Below are 18,831 nucleotides of genomic sequence, written 5' to 3'. Positions count from 1 at the left end.
TTAACAGTGAAGTAAAAAAATACCTTCAAATTAAGTGGTAGGTGTCTCTCTTCTTCTTTTTTTTTTTTTTTTTTTTTTGAGCAAGATTAGCCCTGAGCTAACATCTGCTGCCTATCCTCCTCTTTTTGCTGAGGAAGACTGGCCCTGAGCTAACATCCGTGCCCATCCTCCTCTACTTTATATGTGGGACGGCTGTCACAGCATGGCTTGCCAAGCGGTGCCATGTCCGCACCCGGGATCCAAAGCAGTGAACCTTGGGCTGCCGGAGTGGAACGCGCGAACTTAACCGCTGCGCCACCGGGCAGCCCCCGAGGTGTCTCTCTTCTTAAAGTGTCATTCAACCATCCCTCCAAGTTCATTTCCCATCATCCCCAACCTTACTTCATCATCCTGCTTGTTCCACCCTCTCCCTTCTCTGCCCCCCTCACTCCTCTCTCCCCCTTCCTTTCAAGAGCGAAATTAAATCCTCTTATTTTTTCATGCCAAGGAGCTTAAGCTTTTCTTCACTCATTCAACAAACAATCACTGAGCACCTACTCTTCTCCATGGCTACTTCCTGGCTACTAGGGCTGTGTTATTTTCTTGAGGTTGGCTGGGAAGATCTCCAGATAAAGTGACATTTAAGCCAAAACTTAAAGGAAGTGAAGCAGCAGACATCAGATTGAAGAGCCCTCTAGACAGGGCAAACAGCAGCTTCTAAGGCCCTGTGGTGGAGCCGTACGTGGCCTGTAACTAGAGTGGAGTTAGGGAGAGTGAGTGTGATGTGAGATGAGGTCAGAGAGGAGGCCAGGAGCCAGGCCTGATAAGTCATTTTTAATTCATTCACTTCAGCTCCAGCCAATATCTCACCTTCAACTGCAAGGTACCTAAGAAGGTATTTTCCCGAACACAGTCAGTTCCCTTCAAGGGGAGAATGCTGATCCCAGCTATAAGGATGATAAAATTTTCAACTCATTACAATATATCCCATATTCCCGTTATTGTCCAAAGAACTGAAAATCCACAAGCTGTTGCATTAAGGATTTGTCTCTTTTTGCACAGAGGATTTTTAGAAAGAACCTGGTAAAGCAATCCATTCTAAACTCTCACTATACCCCTCAAGGGCCCCAGCGCACACTGAGGAGTTCTGCAAGGCCTGTTTCAAAGGATTAGCATCACTGCATCCCCCAACACACACACACACACACACACACACACACACGGGGCATCTGCCACTCCAAAGGACCGCTATGGCCCACTCATGCTTCCTGTATAACCGGGAAAGTGGTCCTGGTTCCCAATCCAAGAGAGCATTTCAGCAATAGAAGAAAAATAGGGAAATGCTGTTCCTTAGAAAACATCTCTTATTGTCTTCCCTCCTTCCCTCCCACACCCATTTGTGAAACCCGTGGTTATTCCAAATGGCGGCAGCCAACCTCAGTCCTTCCCTAACACCTGAAGTCCTACCAGTAGCCACCTCTGCCATCCCCAGAGGACAGAGATCCTTAGCAACTGGAGGGACAGTGGTGTTACACGCCTGAAGCACCCAGTGAACAACTGACCAGGGGTCCTTTTGAGTGACAGCTTACTGTCCTGCAGAAATGACCAAACCAACCCCAACAAAGAAGCTGCTGAGGTCACCCAGCTTCACAGGTCCAACTTGGGGACCCTTGGGACACCTTCTCTTAGGCACCAGCCTCTGAGGGAAGTGCTATCTCTTGGTGGCACTCGGGAGCTACAGGACGGCCTCTGATGAGTGCACAGACATAGAAAGGGACACCCCGACTGTCCACAGAAGACACTACAAGCTGGGACTTGTCTCCTCTGACACTTATCAAGTTCCTGCTGAAATAAGTGTCTTCTCGGTTGAAAGCAATAAATCTCCTCTTGGTCGGGTGACCTGTACTTGAGATTGTTAAATTATTTTTTGCAAAGGCCTAGGTGGGGAAGGGCAATGGCACAAATACTGAGATTTTAAACAAGTCCCTAAGCAGCCAAGACACAAAGAGACTGGCCCACCTCACCAAGCCTGTAGCCCTTGGCTGTCCCCGTAGCACTAAGGGTCTTCCTCTGAATGAAATTGATGACCAGTGAAGAGTTTGAGCCAGAGAAGCCCCACGTGTTTAGATTTACATTTTTTCAATAACCATCTGTCTGCCATGTTGGGACACAGCAATAGGAGGCAAGGGTGGGAGCGGGGAGATGAGTCAGGAGGCTGGTGCAATAACCCAGGGAGAGATGAACGTGCTTGGACCAAGCTGGTAGCTATGGGGGTGGCAAGAAGTGGTCAGATTCTGGATATATAAACACCGAGCTCACAATATTTGATGATGGATTGGATCTAGAAATGGAAGAGAACAGGCCAAGGTGACTTCAGGGTTTAAGGCCTGAAGAACTGGAAGGATTACTGAGATGCAGAAGACAACAGGAGGGAAGACCACAAGCTTGCTTGCGGACAGGTAAAGCTGAGATGCTGTTGTACACCTGGATGTGTGAGCCTGGAGTTCAGGGAAAAGGTTCAAGATAGAGATACAGTCAAAAAGCTTGAGCTTTCTGGAATATTTGACCCAGGCAATCCATCCCTCCTTCATGGAGTGCTCACCTCCCTTCTCTTCATAGCCGCCTCCCTGCTGATGCTACTTAGACCTCTTCGACTTCAGTCAAGCTTCTTAGTTCAGTTTTCTGACTCCTCCATCCTAAGCTGCCTCCCCTCACACCAACCACCACCTCTGCTGATGACTCTCAAATCTAAATGGCAAGCCCAGACCTCTCTCCTGAACTAGGAAGCCAAATATCTAACTGGTTCCAAGGCAACCGCACCTGGATAGCCCATGAGCTTCAAGTCTAGTCCTCTGTGAAGGAGCTCATTTTCTCTTCCTCTAGCTTGTTGTTGCCCCAGGCAGGGTAACAGCGTCTCCTCAAATCCTAGTTTGGCCAAGACCCATCTAGCTCGTTCTCCAAGCACCCCTTTGCCTTCTCCTTTCTCCTTCTGCTCTCAACCCTTTATCAGCAGAACTGCACACACACACACACACACACACACACAGTTATCCCCGATTAAGATCCTGCAGTGAATAGGCTGATTTCTCCTCCCATAATAGCTATCTGACTTTAAGCCCATCTGCCTGGAATCCAGTGAGACCATGTCATCTAGTGGTTAAGTGTGTGGGCTTTGGAGCCAGGTGAACTGGATTGCAAACCTATCAACATGTTGCCCAAACAGAGCTTGTGCATGCTGCTGCTGCCTTGTGGTCATATTTCTTCCTTGCTCAGACTCCAAATCCCTCCAACCCTCTACACCTCAGAAAACTGTTGCCCACAACTACACGGGGACTCTGGGATATAGTCCTTGGCTTCTCTGTGATTCAGAGGAGGCCTTAGAAGAGGAGGACAGTAGTGCCAAGTTGACAACCAGCAGCCAGCATGCCAGGGCCGTCTCCCTCCAGTTCCCCCACTGCACACCGCATCTCACACCAGGAGTGTTCATCATACTTCACCACAACTTTATAACAAAACACTAATTGTCTGTGACTTCCTCATCTTCTAATTACAGATGATACCATAGTTCACATTAATAGTTTAAAATGCAATGCTCTGAACATCTCTTGCTTAAATAGAAGAAATCTCTATCCCTCCAGAGAATCCAACCTCCTAAAACATTGCTATTGGCCAAGTTCAAGGCCAAAAGCATCCCGGCCGCATGTAGGAATGAATAAATTGGAGGAAGGGAATGAAGAGCCCAAATAACTAATTGATGGCACCTAAAGCTTCCCCATCAGACGTGAACTCTTTGAGATTGGAACCATGTCTCTTCATGGCTTCTGACACTGTGGCTGACACAGTGACCAGCCATGGTAGGCCCTTAAATTCATTTGTTGAGTGGACGAATGAACGAACAAACCAATAAACGAACGCAGGAGGGAAGATATAAATGAGCAGGATCCAGGTGTGCCTGCTCAGAGGATACAGTTCCCCAGAGAGCCCTTCCAGACCTGGCCCCTGATGCCCCTCCAGCCACCTCTCTGTTCACCCCCTGCCTCCATGCTGCGGGCAGACAAACAGCACTTCACCCCCTCAAGCACACCATGATCGCTCTGCTTTCTCTGTACTTTGCCTCCTTTCCCTGGGCTGCTGACTCTGAGAGTTCAGGACTCACCTTAGGAGTCACCTTCCCTGGGGAGCCCTCTTTGTCTACCTTTCTACACTAGGTTAGCCATTCCCAGGTGTGTTCTCAAGCACGCTGACTTCACCCAGTTCAGCACATGCCATATTTTACATTATTGCTTGTTAGCTGTTGACTTTCCCCCACTGGACTCTAACTGCCATGTCTACGTATTCTGAGGTCACTCTGTGCTTGGTGACACCACATACTGTCCCCACACTGCAAGACATCCAGGACTTTCCCTGCCCAAATGATGCTTCACTCCCAGGGCTGTCCCTGGACACACAGTAATTCATTCTCTCAATGAATATTTATTCTCTTCCAGGTGGTGAGGACACAGTGGTGAACAAAACATACGAAACTCCCCACCTTCATGGAGCTTACATTCTAGTCGATCAGCTTGGCCCGTTAAGATTATCTAAATGTGTTAGATATTCAAAATGGTGGTCTTAGAGCCAAGGACCCAAGGGTGCCCTAGTCCCGTCCTTCTCATCTCTTCTTCCTCCCCAAGAGAAGTTGTGAAAGCTCTATCAACGCACACATAAACACATACACACACACGCTGTTAAGGAAAAAATTATTCTGACACTCCTTAAAATGGTAAGGAAGATTTTGTTCAAAGACTATTGCAATAGGGGCGCGAGATCAGGCTCAACTCCAAATAGAACAGGACGAGTGAAGATTTGTGGCCGAAGAACAGGGTGAGGGGGCCAGTGGATGGAAAGTGACCACCAGGAGACATCGAGGGGAGGGGATTCTTGCTAACCTGACCTGACAGGATTCTTGCTAAAGGCAGGCCGAGGGCTTAGACACCAAAGGTGACGGATGAAGAAGTGGATCAGATATCAAGGATGGGAGGGATGACTTAGCAGGTGTCTTGCTAGAATTGCTCTGTGCAGGCCTGGCAAGGACCAAACAGACATAGACGACCAAGGTGGAGGCCTGGTTGAGAAGAGGGCTCAGAGGCGCCCAAGCTAAAGTTCCATCAAGGAGAGAGTCTCTGTCAACATGGACACACACACACACAACAATAGCAGCGCTGCTGTCTCAGCTGCTAGTCCAGCAGGCAGTGGCCCCAGCACACTGCCCTTCAGTAAACTTGAGTTGTGAAAGCAGCTTAGCCCTTGGCCTCCTCCTTCTCCATCTAATGGAAACCCTGGGACCAGCATAGTAGGGCAGAGTGACAAAGAGAGAGAGATGGCCAGATCTCAAGTTGGAAGGGAGCATGGGAGGGTCCTATTCAGTTTACCAATTTTGCCCATAGTGAGGAACAGAAAGTCTAAGAAAGGAGCAGAGAACAGGCTCCTGCACGTGGTATGGTAACCCTGCCAACTAGCCAATCACTGCCCAGTGAATGTCCTGGACTCTGACTTACATGGCTACTGCTCATTCCCCATGGGGAGAGGGAGAGCTGAAAGAGGACAGGGAGGAGGGGCAGGGTGTTCCCCTCCATGCACTAGTACTGATGACAAATGCATCCAAAAGGTTTTCCAAGGGGGCATCCTGGGCAAGAGGGAGGGAGGGCTGTGAAAAGAGTATAGATGACCACACCCCTACCCCGCAGCTTAGAGTCCTCGGTGAGCGTCCTCCTTCGGGACCAGAGCCAACATCCCCTCTAGATAAAACCTTGGATTTCCAAGATGGCCACTGACCAGAGCCCAGGGCTTCTGGAGTCTCTTACCCTTGGCTTTGCTCGAGGATTGATTATTTTTGCTGCTTAAAGATCCCACAGCCCCATTTAGCTCAAGCCTCAGTCTCGGATTCCAGTCTTCCTCCTGCTCATTAGATTCACTCTTGGCTCGCCTCGTTTTAATTTACTTTCCCCATTTGTTGGTGGGGGGGGGGGGCGCTGGGCAGAGTGGCTGCGGAGAGCAGCTGGGGGCCGCTTGGCGCACCTCCAAAGCCAGCAAAGGAAATGCCATTAGCTTCAAACCCACAGTGCGGGAAGGGAGGCCAGGATTTTCACCCAAGGCAAAGCTCCTGAAGGGAGGAGGGCAGGGGACCAGCAGGCAACAGGAAAGCCTGGACAGAGCCCTAGCCTGTTTACAGCAGAATACAGTCCTGAGGACGGCTGGGAGCTGGCACTGGCGGGCACTTCTGCCACTCAGACAGAGGAGGCAGAGAGAGCGGGCAGGCGAGGAAGCTATTTCAAGTAGGCATGTAACTACCAACTACAGGGAGCGCGGGGACGGGATGAAAATGCCTGCAAGGCAGGATGAACTGAAGCCTCCTGGAGGCCAAAACCGCAGATAATAGGATCGAGGCGAGGTTAAGAGACACAGTAAAAGGAACCAAGAAAAGAGAGAGACAGAGCAGAAGTTAGGATTCTTCTGTTTATCTCCTTCAGCTCAGGTCACGTCTGCCTTCAGAGCCAGTAGAGTCCCCGGTCCAAAGGCTGCCTCCGCCTCTCCTAAGCTGCAGCGCCCAGGAGACTGACATAATCTCTCCGAGCCTCAGTTTCCCACATATGTAGAAAGGGTCTAGCCATCCCTTCCTTATGAGGTTGCTGTGTCAATTCAGTGTGATCCCGTGTAGAAAGCAGCGGCTCACCACTAACCCAGCCCGCTGAGCTCCCAGACAGGGATGAGAGTAGGCTGGTTCAGAGATAAGTTTCCCAAAACTATAGGCGGGTGGATGCTCTTCTGGTTCCAGCACTCCGCCATGGGTGGGGAAATGGCCCCAGACAGAAAGAGAAGGGTAGGCTCGTCCCAGCTCAGCCCTTTACCCTGTGTGCCTTAACATCTCCTGGCCGAACTCAGCCTCCAAATGTTTTTGATCCCCTCGGGTGCGAGGCGCTCTGCAAGAAACCAGGGACAGCATACTGAACTACACAGCTGTGGTCCTTCCCTGTAGACCCCTGGGGAGCAGAATAATAGACAAACTGCAAATAACTGTGTGATCCACGCACCAGAGGACAAGTTCAGGGTGTCATGAGCAAGAGTGATAGCAACACAGTGGGGACAGTTTGCTCCACACTCGTCAGTTCTTGTCTGAGCACCTACCTTGTGCTGGGTCCGGCTCTACCTCTAGAGGTACCATGAGAATCACGCGGACGCTGTGCTAAACACCCTAGTGAGTGGACAACCCCATACACACAAAGGCAACTTACAAAATAAAGAACTAGAATTACTTTTGATGGTGGAAAGTGCTTTGAAGAAGAGGGATAGAAAGTGGGGGCTACTATACATAGGGGGAGTCATCTCTGAGGAGGCAACATTTAAGCCGAAACCTGGAGGAGCCAGCCATATAACACCTGTCTCAAAATGAGATGATCCTGTAACGACTCATCAACTGCTACACAAACACATGATCCCTTCAGACTTTCCTAAGCCCGCATCTCAACCCCCTCCCAGCCTGACTCCTCAGCCTCGCCCCCAGTGCCCCAGGGGGGACCAATTAAGACACAAGATGCCATCCTGGGCCCTTCTCTGTGGGAGTCTACACGTCTCTACTAGACCGAGGTCAGAAAGCACCTCATGGATCTTGCTGTCCCTTCACCTCTGAGCAGCCCTCTTGCCACCAGGCCAATTCAAAGAGGATTAGCAATTAGGCTCTGCTCCAGCCCACGGGTCAGGGAAGCTCAGGGAGCAGCGAGAGCACTCAGTCTCCCAATGCAAGGAGACCAGATATACGAGGTCTGTAGAAGCCCTTGGAACGGAGACAGCCTTGTCTTTGGGACCCGCTTTCCTTTGCTGCCATCCTGTGGTCGAATTTGGGAACAAAAGCCTGGAGCACGGGACGCTGCTTCCTACCTTCAGTCATAAAAGTTGGCTGCCTCCAGCGTGGCCAGGCACTGTCCTAGGCGCTGGTGCTGGACACGGAGACAACACAGACCAAAGCCTCTGTCCCCACGGAGCAGACAGCCTCACTGGCCGTCTCAGACACCGCTGTGTAAAGGCTTACACGTTCCCGTATGCCAAGGAGATGACAAGTTTAAAGAGGCAAAACGTTTGCCCAGACCACACAGCCTGCAAGTGGAAAAGCAGGGTTTGAACTGAGAACTCCTTCTGCCCAGCACCCTCCTACCTTTCCATCAGTCAGTCAGGATGAGGGGAGTTGTCTCTGAGTCAGGAGCCCTATGACAAATCCTAAGGGAGCAGCAGTGTGCTAAAATGAAAGAGCCCCCAGCCGGGACCCCGGAGACCTGGGTTGAGTCTTGGGCCTACCACTTTCCGGCTGTGTCACCTTTAGCAAAACACTAAGTGTCTCTGATCATCTGCAAAGCGGGAATAACAAGACCTGTGTTACCGAGCCCATCCACGCTTTCTTCGTTCCGCCGCCAACATTTATTGAACACCTAGCCCGGGTGAGCATTGTGCTAGGAGTTGACCAAAAGCTGGTGGAGTCTTTGCTCCCCCCACTCCCCCCCTCGTGCTGAGACAGCCTCAGGCCATCCATCTCTCTAAATATCACCCTCTCTCCTGTTCTTTAAGCCTGCTGGCCCTTTGCACCCCTCCAGTTTCTCCTAGTCTGGCTGCCTCCTTCTGTCCTCATGGCCCTGCTCTTCAAGCAGTCTCCATGATCAGTCAGCGTAACGACCCCTACCCTTCTCCACCCCGGGCAGCAACCCTGACGGAGCACCAGCAGCAAAACCACGCTGATTGGGACCCCCTTACCTCCAAACTCCTCAGACCCTCCTATCACCTACTAACTGCCTGAAATGTGTCCTCCTTTCTCCATCCCTATTGCTGCTGTGCCCTTAAGCCATTGACCTCTGTTTCATTCCCCGCCCAGCTCCCCTGGCAGGAGCTGTCCAGCCTCGTCATCTCATTGCCTCACCGCCTGCTCTCTGCAGGCTGGCTTCTGTCCTCGCCTCCTCCCAGGTGCAAAGTCCTATTGACGCTCTTCCCGCACATGGCACAGCCCAGAGTGTCCAGCGTCTGTCTCCGTGGCTTCCTCTCCCTTGGCTCTGTGCCCAACACATTCTCCTGCCTCTGGACATTCTGCCCTGGCTCGCTGTCTGTGGGAGGCATCCTGTCACTTAGGCTCTGCTGAGAAATTCAGTCCCATTCCTGTTGTCTAAGTTGTCCCCTGCTGATCTCCCCACTCCCAGCCCCAGCCCTTGGCCATGTGCTCTAAGACCCTTCCAGCCAACACAGCATTTTCAGTGCCTACACTCTAGAAGGTGGTCTGAGCACGTCTCTTGAATTATCTCACCTATTCCTCTCAACAGTCTTATTAGATGGATGATATTACCCTAATTGAGGCTTATCCCAGATAAGGCTGAGGAGCTCAGCCAAGGTCACAAAGCTAGTACATGGGACAACCTACCTCCAGTGCTTCCTTCTTGCCCGTGACGTGCATCCTCTGAATTTCACTGACAGAGGCACCATCAGAACGTTGGTTTCCTAACAAGACGTTCCTGAGAAGTTGTGATGTCCCTGGACTATAGGTTCTTTGTAGAGGAGGGGATTAACTAGGCCTTTCGATGATATCAGAAGTAGTTTTCCGTCATAGCATTTATCACAACTGTTAATAGTACATTCATTTATGTGATCATATTTTAATGGTTTTCCCGTCCAGATTGATCTGGCTCTCAGTAAATAGTTACATTAGAAGGGAAAGACAGAGGAAGGGAGGAAGAAGAAAAGGGAATCTGAGGGATGGATCATGCAGGCAGGAAGTGGTCAAGACCATGCAGCTAGAGAGTGGTCAAGCTTGGGATGTGACCCCTGAAAGTCTGGCTGCAAAGCCCATAGTACTAACCAAATGCAGCACTGCCTGCTCAGTGTTTGTAAGGTCAGAGAACTCACTCATGCCGTGTACAATGCACAGAGGAGAAAAAAATGTTAGGCACACCATTCTTTAATCAGTGCCAAGTCCCTTCTTGGGCTCCCTGTGTGTTCGTTGTTTAAGTATATCTTAATCATTAGTGTCCCCTGAGTTCCTTTCTCTCCTTCTCCTTGCCTCCCTCCACATCAGTACAGTCTTCCGGGGATACCCAAATCCACGGATGCTCAAGTCCCTTATATAAAATGGCGTAGTATTTGCCTATAACCCACACACATCCTCCCGTACACTTTAAATCATCTCTAGATTACTTTTAATACCTAATGGAATGTAAATGCTATGTAAATAGTTGTTATGCTGTACTGTTTAGGGAATAATGACAAGGAAAAAAAGTCTGTACATGTTCAGTACAGTTGCAACCATGGTACCCTTTTCGATCTGCCGTTGATTGAATCCGCGGATGTGGAACCCGCGGATAACGGCATCCGCGGATACGGGGGGCCGACTGTATATCCCGGGAGCCGCGTCAATACACCTAAGATTCATTCATTCATTCAACAAATAACTATTGACTCTGTGCTAAGTTTTAAGAATTTAGAGGGGGGAAAAAAGCATTCACACAGCCCTTACCCTCTCCAAACCTACACACTAGCAGAAAAGGCAAGTAATTATAATAAAATGGGATGACTGCCACAGTGAAAGAAGTGCAAGATGCTAAGCTATTTTCTCAAAAAACGAAAAAAAAGAAAAGAAAGCTACCCTCCTCCGTGCTAGGGCTACAGTTTGACATTAGAGCTGAGATTAGTCATCCTCCCCATATTTGCCATGCAGCGTTTATGTAATCTTGGTGTTCTACCACGTCTTTTGATACTGGGTATTTTGAAGACATTGTGCGGCTCTGAGCAGCACCAGGGCACTAAGAAATTCCCAAGTTCTTTGGAAATCACTAAATTGGATCCTTTGGGGCAAATGCCTCTGAACTGAAGAGCGGATCTTGCTGGCTCGTTTCTCTGGTCTCTCGTGCTAAGGTCCCACCAACCTATAAAGAGATATGGGTTGTATGGGTGATGTCGGCAGGAAGGGGAGGGGAGGGAAGGTGTTGCCCTCCGGAGGGGACTTGGTTTCTGTGAGATTTGGTGAAGGGTGATTCCTTGGAGGCCACTGAGCCACCTGGAGATGCATTACCTCTGGGCATAACGAAGTCGAGAAAATCTCCAAAGATTCTGAAAGGTAGATTAGTTTCTGTCCTAAATTATCCTAGGAGGCCCTCAGATAACAGAACAGTAGGTGGAAAGATTGCAGAGAGGAAGCCTGGGGTCCAGGGCTCTTATCAGCTAACAGCAATTTACTCTCGGGCATGTGTTTTAAATCGCCCGTGCCTAGCGGGTTTGTACATCAAGTGAGCATTTTTGTAAGTAATGGAGTGGAAATATAAAAGGCAGTGCACGTGGAAAGGACAGGCATAATTCTGTGAAAGTTTTGAGCCACATATTACATATACAGCATGTGAGTCCTACAGGGTCACAATGTAATTAATACCTATTTCTACCTGTGAAGAGCAGTTAAAAATTTCAAAAACCAGTGCTTGAGGTGGCAGGATTAGATGTTTGTATTCTTCATTTTCCTTCACAAACTTTCTGAATTTTCTACAATAAAATTTTGTTACTTTTGTGATAACCATAAAAAGTGGGGAGTTTTTTCAATTTTCAGTATGAAAAAATTCAATTGTGGGGAAAAATTGAAAGAGTAATACAATGAATGCCTGTGTACGCTTTGGCTAGACTCATAGCTGATAGCACTTATCATATTTGATACATGGCCTTTTGCCCCTAAGTTCTTCTGACTCCTAAGATCTGGGGCATAACCACATACAATTAACATGCCCAGGAAATTTAACATGGATGTAATAATGTTATCTGATATACAATCCATATTTAAATTTCCCTAGCAATGTCTTAAAACCATAGTTTCCTTTGTTTTGTTTTTGCTCTTTTTTGTAAAATCCAAGAGTGAGTCACTATTGCACTTGCCTTTGGTTGTTTTTAAAAGCACGTGTTTTTTCACTATCAAAAATAGAAAGGGGGCCAGCCCAGTGGCGCAGCAGTTAAGTTCACGAGTTCTGCTTAGGTGGCCTGGGGTTCGCCGGTTCAGATCCCAGGGCCAGACATGGCACTGCTTGGCACACCATCCTGTGGTAGGCGTCCCGCATATAAAGTAGAGGAAGATGGACGCAGACGTGAGCTCAGGGCCAGTCTTCCTCAGCAAAAGAGGAGGATTGGCAGCCAATGTTAGCTCAGGGCTAATCTTCCTAAAAAAAAAAAAAAAATTAAAAAAAATAGAGGGCCAGCCTGGTGGCCTAGTGGTTGAGTTCAGTGGGCTCTGCTTTAGCAGACCAGGTTCGGTTCCTGGGCACAGTGGCAGCCCACATACAAAATAGAGGAAGATTGGCACAGATGTTAGCTCAGGGTAAATCTTCCTCAGCAAAAAAAAAGAAAAGAAAAAAGAAAGAAAGAAAGCAGGAGAGGGCAGAACAGATAAAGTGTCCCTTGACACCAAACTGGAGCATATGTTCATAGGGTGGCCATTGTTTCACAGGGAATTTGGGACCCGGAGTGTGCACACTGTGCCTGCAGGTGCCCTTCAGCTCCTGATTGGGCACAAGTAGTGAGGTTGAACCCTTGGTAAAACCCCGGTGACAGCAGGGCAGAACACACATCCCAGCACCATTATTTACCATCCAGGTGACCTTGGGCAATTACTCACCTCTCTATGCCTTGGTTTCTTACCTGCTGATGGGATCGTCACAGAGCTCACCTCATACCACTGTCGTGAAGGAGTCAAGGGTACCATTTATAGACAGCTGGCTCATAACTAGTGTTCCAAAAACATTAGCTGTGGTTATAAATAATATTATCTCGATCACCGTCAGGGCATTTTAATCAGGATATGCCAACAGACCGTCACTCTGAGATGGCCCCATGGCTTGTGCCACAAAAAAGAAGCTTCAACGCATCAACCATGGAGTAGAGTGCAAGCATGAAAAGAACAGGGACGTGACACGCTAGGGAGGTTCCGCCGTGGCCTCTTCCTTTCAGCTGGTCTCTGATGGTCGCTTTTATCCCTGTAGGACAGTACAAACAGTAGCCAGGAGGTTCACGTCAATGATGCAGCAGAAAGTACACGACAAGGTGAGGCCAGCATCCTATTTTGAATCCCAATTCCTTTGCTAAGTCACCCCTAGGCTTTGAGCCCCATCTAACCTCTTTGGGCCTCATTTTCTTTAACTGCAAAATTCAGAGTGCTGACCAGCATGCATCCCAACGTCCCCTGATCCTCTAGGATGGATTAAATAAAGCAACAGTCCAACATGAGTGCCGATTCTGGCAATGACAACAGTAAAATTAGTTTGAGGTCAAGAAAAGGAAGAAAACGGAGAACAAGGCGCCACTAAAATGACGGAAAGCAAATTATTTCTTTGTTTCTCACAACTTTCAAGTGCGGAATGCTTTCATCAGAACGGACAAAGCATTGATCCAGCTTTCCATATTCTTAGACATGATCAATTTTCTTCATTCCACGGGACCAACAAAAGCTAAAGGTCAGTCCAACAAGTACACAGATAAAAATTCTGGGTCAACTCCCTCCGGTCACTGACTCAGTCTTTTGGTCATAACCCTCTCCCTGTTAAAGTTCTTCAAACAGCTCCCCAAACATATTCTAAGTCAAACAAACAAAGTGTTCTGGAAATTTCTTATAGATGGATTCATATATTTTCCAAATAGTTTGGACTCTGAATCAGAATTTGTGGATCCTGAAGTATTTAAATTAATTTGACAAGCATAAATCCCCTGTATAAAATGTTATCTTTGTATCATTCCCCATTGTGATCAATCACACCCAAGTTCCAGCCATCAGTAGCTCTCTGGACCAGAGAAAGGAAGAAATCCACACGTGGGGCTGCTCTTCACCCGGGAGTGTTCTATTTCGCATGTTGGAAAGACATTGGGCAATTTCAAACCATCGTCTCCACTCTTAAGTTATCTGCTGCTGTCTGTTTGAAGATCTCAACAGAGAAGTTTATTAACAGCCATCCCCCAGGGAGGACAGACAGATTTAATCAGTTCTCCAGACTCCAGGACAGAGACCATTTTGACAGTTACCTGTGATGGAGAAAGTACTAATGTAGCTAACATTTACTAAGGGCTTACTATTTGCCAAGTAAAATACTGATGCTTATGATGGAAAGCCATCTCTGGATATGTGTCTTTCTCACCCATAAAATGCAGGACAGCACCAAAATCTGAGAGCTTAAGACGTACTTGATCCACTAACATAAAATCCTGCATAATATCAACATGAACCAGGGCACCCACTTGACAGCAAACAAGGGGCATCAGTGGGCACATGGCATGGGAGCCACTGCTCCTTTCCCACACCACACCATGCAGAATCCGACAGCCTGATAGAGTGATGAAATGGCCTGTTGAAAGCCACAAAGGAAGCACTAGTTTGGGAAAATACCTTGTAAGGAGTGAGCTCAACCCTCCAGGATGCACCCTAAATCAGTGATGATATTATGATCGCTGTGTGCCCAGTAGATGGGATCCATGGGGCCAGCAGTGGAGATAGTAGTAGGCACAGTCATGCTAACTACCACTCCCAGTGATCCACTTGGGAAATTTTTCCTTCCCATGCCTGCAACTGTCCGTTGGAAGGCGTTCTTCACCATTATCTCCAGGAACAAACCCTGAATGGGGCTGTAATGCAGCAGCATTTCCGTTTGGGCTTGTACTGTCTACGAGCTGACCCATCTGTGCACCAACCTCGGCAAGTTTCCTCCTCTCTCAGTTGATCATAAGGGACCTCAGGTGGCTACAGGTGTGAGCTGAGGGAGAAGCCAGTGCAACAGTGGCAGATGGCATGAGGTCTGGGCTGCAGGCTTGTGTAACTCACTCTGCCCTCTGGACCTGCTCAAGCCTGATTCTGCTTCCATTTTGCGATGGATGTTTTTCCTGGGCCTGCTCGACCTTAGGACTTGGTGGGTCTTGACAGAACCCAGTTCAGGAGAGGAAGCCCTGGCCACAGGGTCACTCGTTGTCCACAGTCAGATGATACTTTTCAAATAGTGTGTGGTTCTCTGCCGTAGATGACATAACCTTGCTCCAAAGCCTTACATTGTGAGTGTCCCACTGTAGCTTACCATAAGTTCTACGCAGTCTTCTTGTGGCAGACACTTCACACGTCTCAAGGACTGCCAGATTACGTGACTCAAGTGGCTGAGCTGCTTGTACTGCAGCCTGGAGTGAGGATGGTCCTTCACAGGTGCCCCAAATTGGGGTGAGGGAACCCAACTTTTGTAATACCTGTAAGGATGCAGGCTGCCCTAGGGTAGCATCGTAAACTAGGATGAAGCTACAGTCAGTCCGCAGAGTAGGACACTGATGGGAGTCTTCAGCAGCCCCCACTCCCAGCAGCTGGAGGATCTAGAAGTGGAAATCTAGCAACGTGACAGCATCCACCACGCACACCGTTACTAGAAACCAGCCTTCCTGGGTAGTTCTTACGTGGGCAGGGCTAATCCCTGTATCTTCTGTGTTCTGGGAGCCCTGTGTTCACACCCCTATTTCAGCACTCATCCTAAAGCATCTGAAGTTCTCTTTCTCTTCAGATCGATAATCAATTCCTCCAGCACAAGGAATATGTTTACTTAATGGTTGCACAGTACCCAGCATACGAAAGGCAATCAAAAAAGGTTTTCTGTTGGGTAAATCAACAAAAAATCCACCACGTGATTGGGAGGTTCGAATATGCTGGAAAACAGATAAGGCAGCTACTATGCACATCTGCCAGTGACGGGACTCAACACTGGTATTTGCCTTCCTCATGGATCCCTCTGGTTTTATATCCAGGGAACTTGGAGCAGTTGTGTCACATAAAGGACTTTCGTGCTAAAAACCTACTCATCCCTCACCTGTGTTTAAACTGCTTTATCATACTTTTCTGTTTCTTTCTTTCTTTATCCTTTTTTTCAACAAATACTAATTGAGTGCTTACTACAGAGCAGACCAGCTTCTACGGGCAGTCCCGGGGTTTGAACCCAGGGGGCTGGCTCTGGAGTCCTTGTTCTTCGGCAGTAACACAGCAAAGATGATTTCCTCCAACTCAGAGCTATAGGCTAGTGGGAGAGGAAGGCAATATACAATTTAACAAATAAAATAATTTTCCATTGATACCATGACTATATGTTTAGGCGGGAGAACCGACTGGTTGGTGACATTTAAAGTAACAAGGAGGGCTCGGTTTAACATGGCGAGCAGGGAAAATCTCTGTAGGAAGATGATTCAAACTGAGACCTAGAGGGCGAGAAGCCAGTTATGAGAAGGAGCACTGAGGGGCAGAAAGGAGCTAAAGGGAGACCGGTAATGGCTGGAGACACATTTGAAGATACGGGATTAAGCAGACCACGCTCTGAATCTGAAGAAAGTCATGAGATTTTACCCAGTGTAATGGGAATTTGCTCTTGATGAGAAAAGTGTCAACATCAGATTTTAAGAGGACCACTCCAACTACCACGTGGGGAATGGGTTTGGGAAGTAAAGTGGAAGCAGGGGACTGTTAGGAAGCTGCACATCGGTCTACGTGGGGCTGAAGTTCACCCTCGTTACTTACCCTCACTCCTCTTCTGCTGCCCTTCTCTCAGATCAGAGCCCCCAAACACCCATAAAACCCACAAGGACCCAACTGTTTCTAGACAGAGGGCAAGAGTTTTCAAGGGAGAAATCTCATACCCTTCTAAGTTAGCTATTTCCTTTTAGTTAGCTAGCTTTTGCTCTTTCCAACACCCTCAATAGTGACTAATAAAATGAACAACTCTCACCCACCCACCCAAACACCCCAAATTAAGAACTTAACATCCTATTTATAGTGTCCTTTACCTGGAAAAATTAACAGCAGATGCCAAATAATGGCAGTGATTATTAATTCTCCCATGAGAACCATTTTTAGGAAGGATACAGATTGTGTCTTACTCCACCACCTCCATTCCACCCCCTCCCAGCTGTTTCCTCAAGCTGGGTTCCCACTCACCTGCCTGACAGCAGTGCTCATGCGGATGGAGCATCTTGGCGAGGAGGGAGATGAAAACCAAAAACATCCAATATGCAGAATTGTAGCTAAACTAAAAAGAGTAAGAACAACATATGGCTATCATTGGTGAAGAGCTTACTACCGATCAGGCACTACGTTAAGAACTTAACACACCTTTTCAAAGAACTGAAATATCTCACCAATTCATTGCCAAGTTATCATGTGGGATCACACTGGAACCTTAGCAGGTGTCCCCAGCACAGCAAAATGCTACAAGCCACATATGGGAAAAACATTATGGTGGTTGCTTGGTATTTACAAAAATCCAGCCTTCAACCTATTCAAATGTCATCTTACCTAATCATCCATTTTCCATCCCTGAGTTTGAATCTCTGCATCTTCTCCTGCTCTGCTCTCCGAACTTACTGGTTAAAAGATTTCCTCATCTCCCCACCAGCCTGCACTCGTTCCCAGACTTTGATGAGCATCTATATCCTGGAGGCAAGTCCCCTCATCACAGGGTCCCCGTAATGACCGTGGTGACAGCTTGCCTCTGTGAAACCTACCTCTGTGTCTCACTGCCCTTCCAAGATTGGTCCCAGGGACTTAAGGAAGATGCGGAGAAGCATGATGATAACACTTTCAGCAAATTAATCATTACTCAATGAGCTCCATGTAACCTTAATTTTTTTCAATTGTCTAACTGTCCTTCCTGCCCCAGGTTCCTTGTAGTCAGTCAGCCTTGACTACATGCAAATACATCAGTCACTGTAGTCAAATGCAATAACAGCCACCACAATACTTCCCTCCTCTCTGTACCTATGCACTTTCCAATGTCACTTGCAGCTCTTCCCATCAAGAGAATGGGATCTATTTAATCGTAATTTGTATCTGGGCTGGCCTTGGACTTGTATAGGCCAATGGAATGTGATGACAGCAATGTGCTATCAGTTCTGAGTCTAGTCTTCAAGAGCCCTTGCACACCTCTGCTCTCCCTTGGGAAATCCGTCACTGCTGTGTGAACAAACCTGGGCTAGCCTGCTGGAGGATGGGAGACCATGTGCAGAAGAAGAGGGGAACACCAGCCAAACTCCAGAAGCAGAGCTGTCTAGCGACGTCACTTCAGCTGATTGCAGACAGATGAGGAAGACTGCTCAATCTAGAACTATCCACCTGAGGCATAGATTCATGAGCAATAGTCATTCATGGCCACTTTAAGTCATGAAGTGTAGGGAAGTTTGTTATGCATCAATGGATAACTGATACAGTCAGGAACCCAAACAGCTATTTGAGAAAATTGTCCAAATCACCATCCTCATCTACTCACCCATCAATCTCAGCTCTTACTTGTTCTGAACTCTTATATCCATGACTTCTACCTTGAAAGCTACTTAGCCCCTCTGAAATGAAAATGGGTAAACTCTTGGTGCTTGAGATTCAGTTCTACACAACAGACTCTGCTTTGAAATATAATATACCAAAGTCTTTCCTATTAAAAAAAAACACTGAAACCTTAATCATGTAGCCATGTGGCAGACACACGTTAAAATGACCCTCAGTTAGTCATAGCCAACCCTTCTGCTCTAGTGGTTAAGATTCAGAGCTCTCACCACTGTGGCCCAGGTTTGTTTCCAGGTCAGGGAACCACACCACCTGTCTCTTAGTTATCATATTGTGGTGGCTGCATGTTGCTGTGATGCTGAAAGCTGTGCCACCAGGATTTCAAATATCAGCAGGGTCACCCATGGTGGATGGGTTTCAGCAGAGCTTCCAGATTAAGACAGACTAGGAAGAAGGACCTGGCCACTCACTTTGAAAAAATTGTCCATGAAAACCCTAAGAATAGCAGCAGAGCATTGTCTGATACAGCGCTG

The sequence above is a fragment of the Equus caballus genome, chromosome 9 (genome assembly GCF_041296265.1).
Source record: "Equus caballus isolate H_3958 breed thoroughbred chromosome 9, TB-T2T, whole genome shotgun sequence".
Classification (NCBI taxonomy): Eukaryota; Metazoa; Chordata; class Mammalia; order Perissodactyla; family Equidae; genus Equus; species Equus caballus.
The sequence above is the reverse complement of the archived record's forward strand: the minus strand, read 5'-3'. Positions refer to the sequence as shown.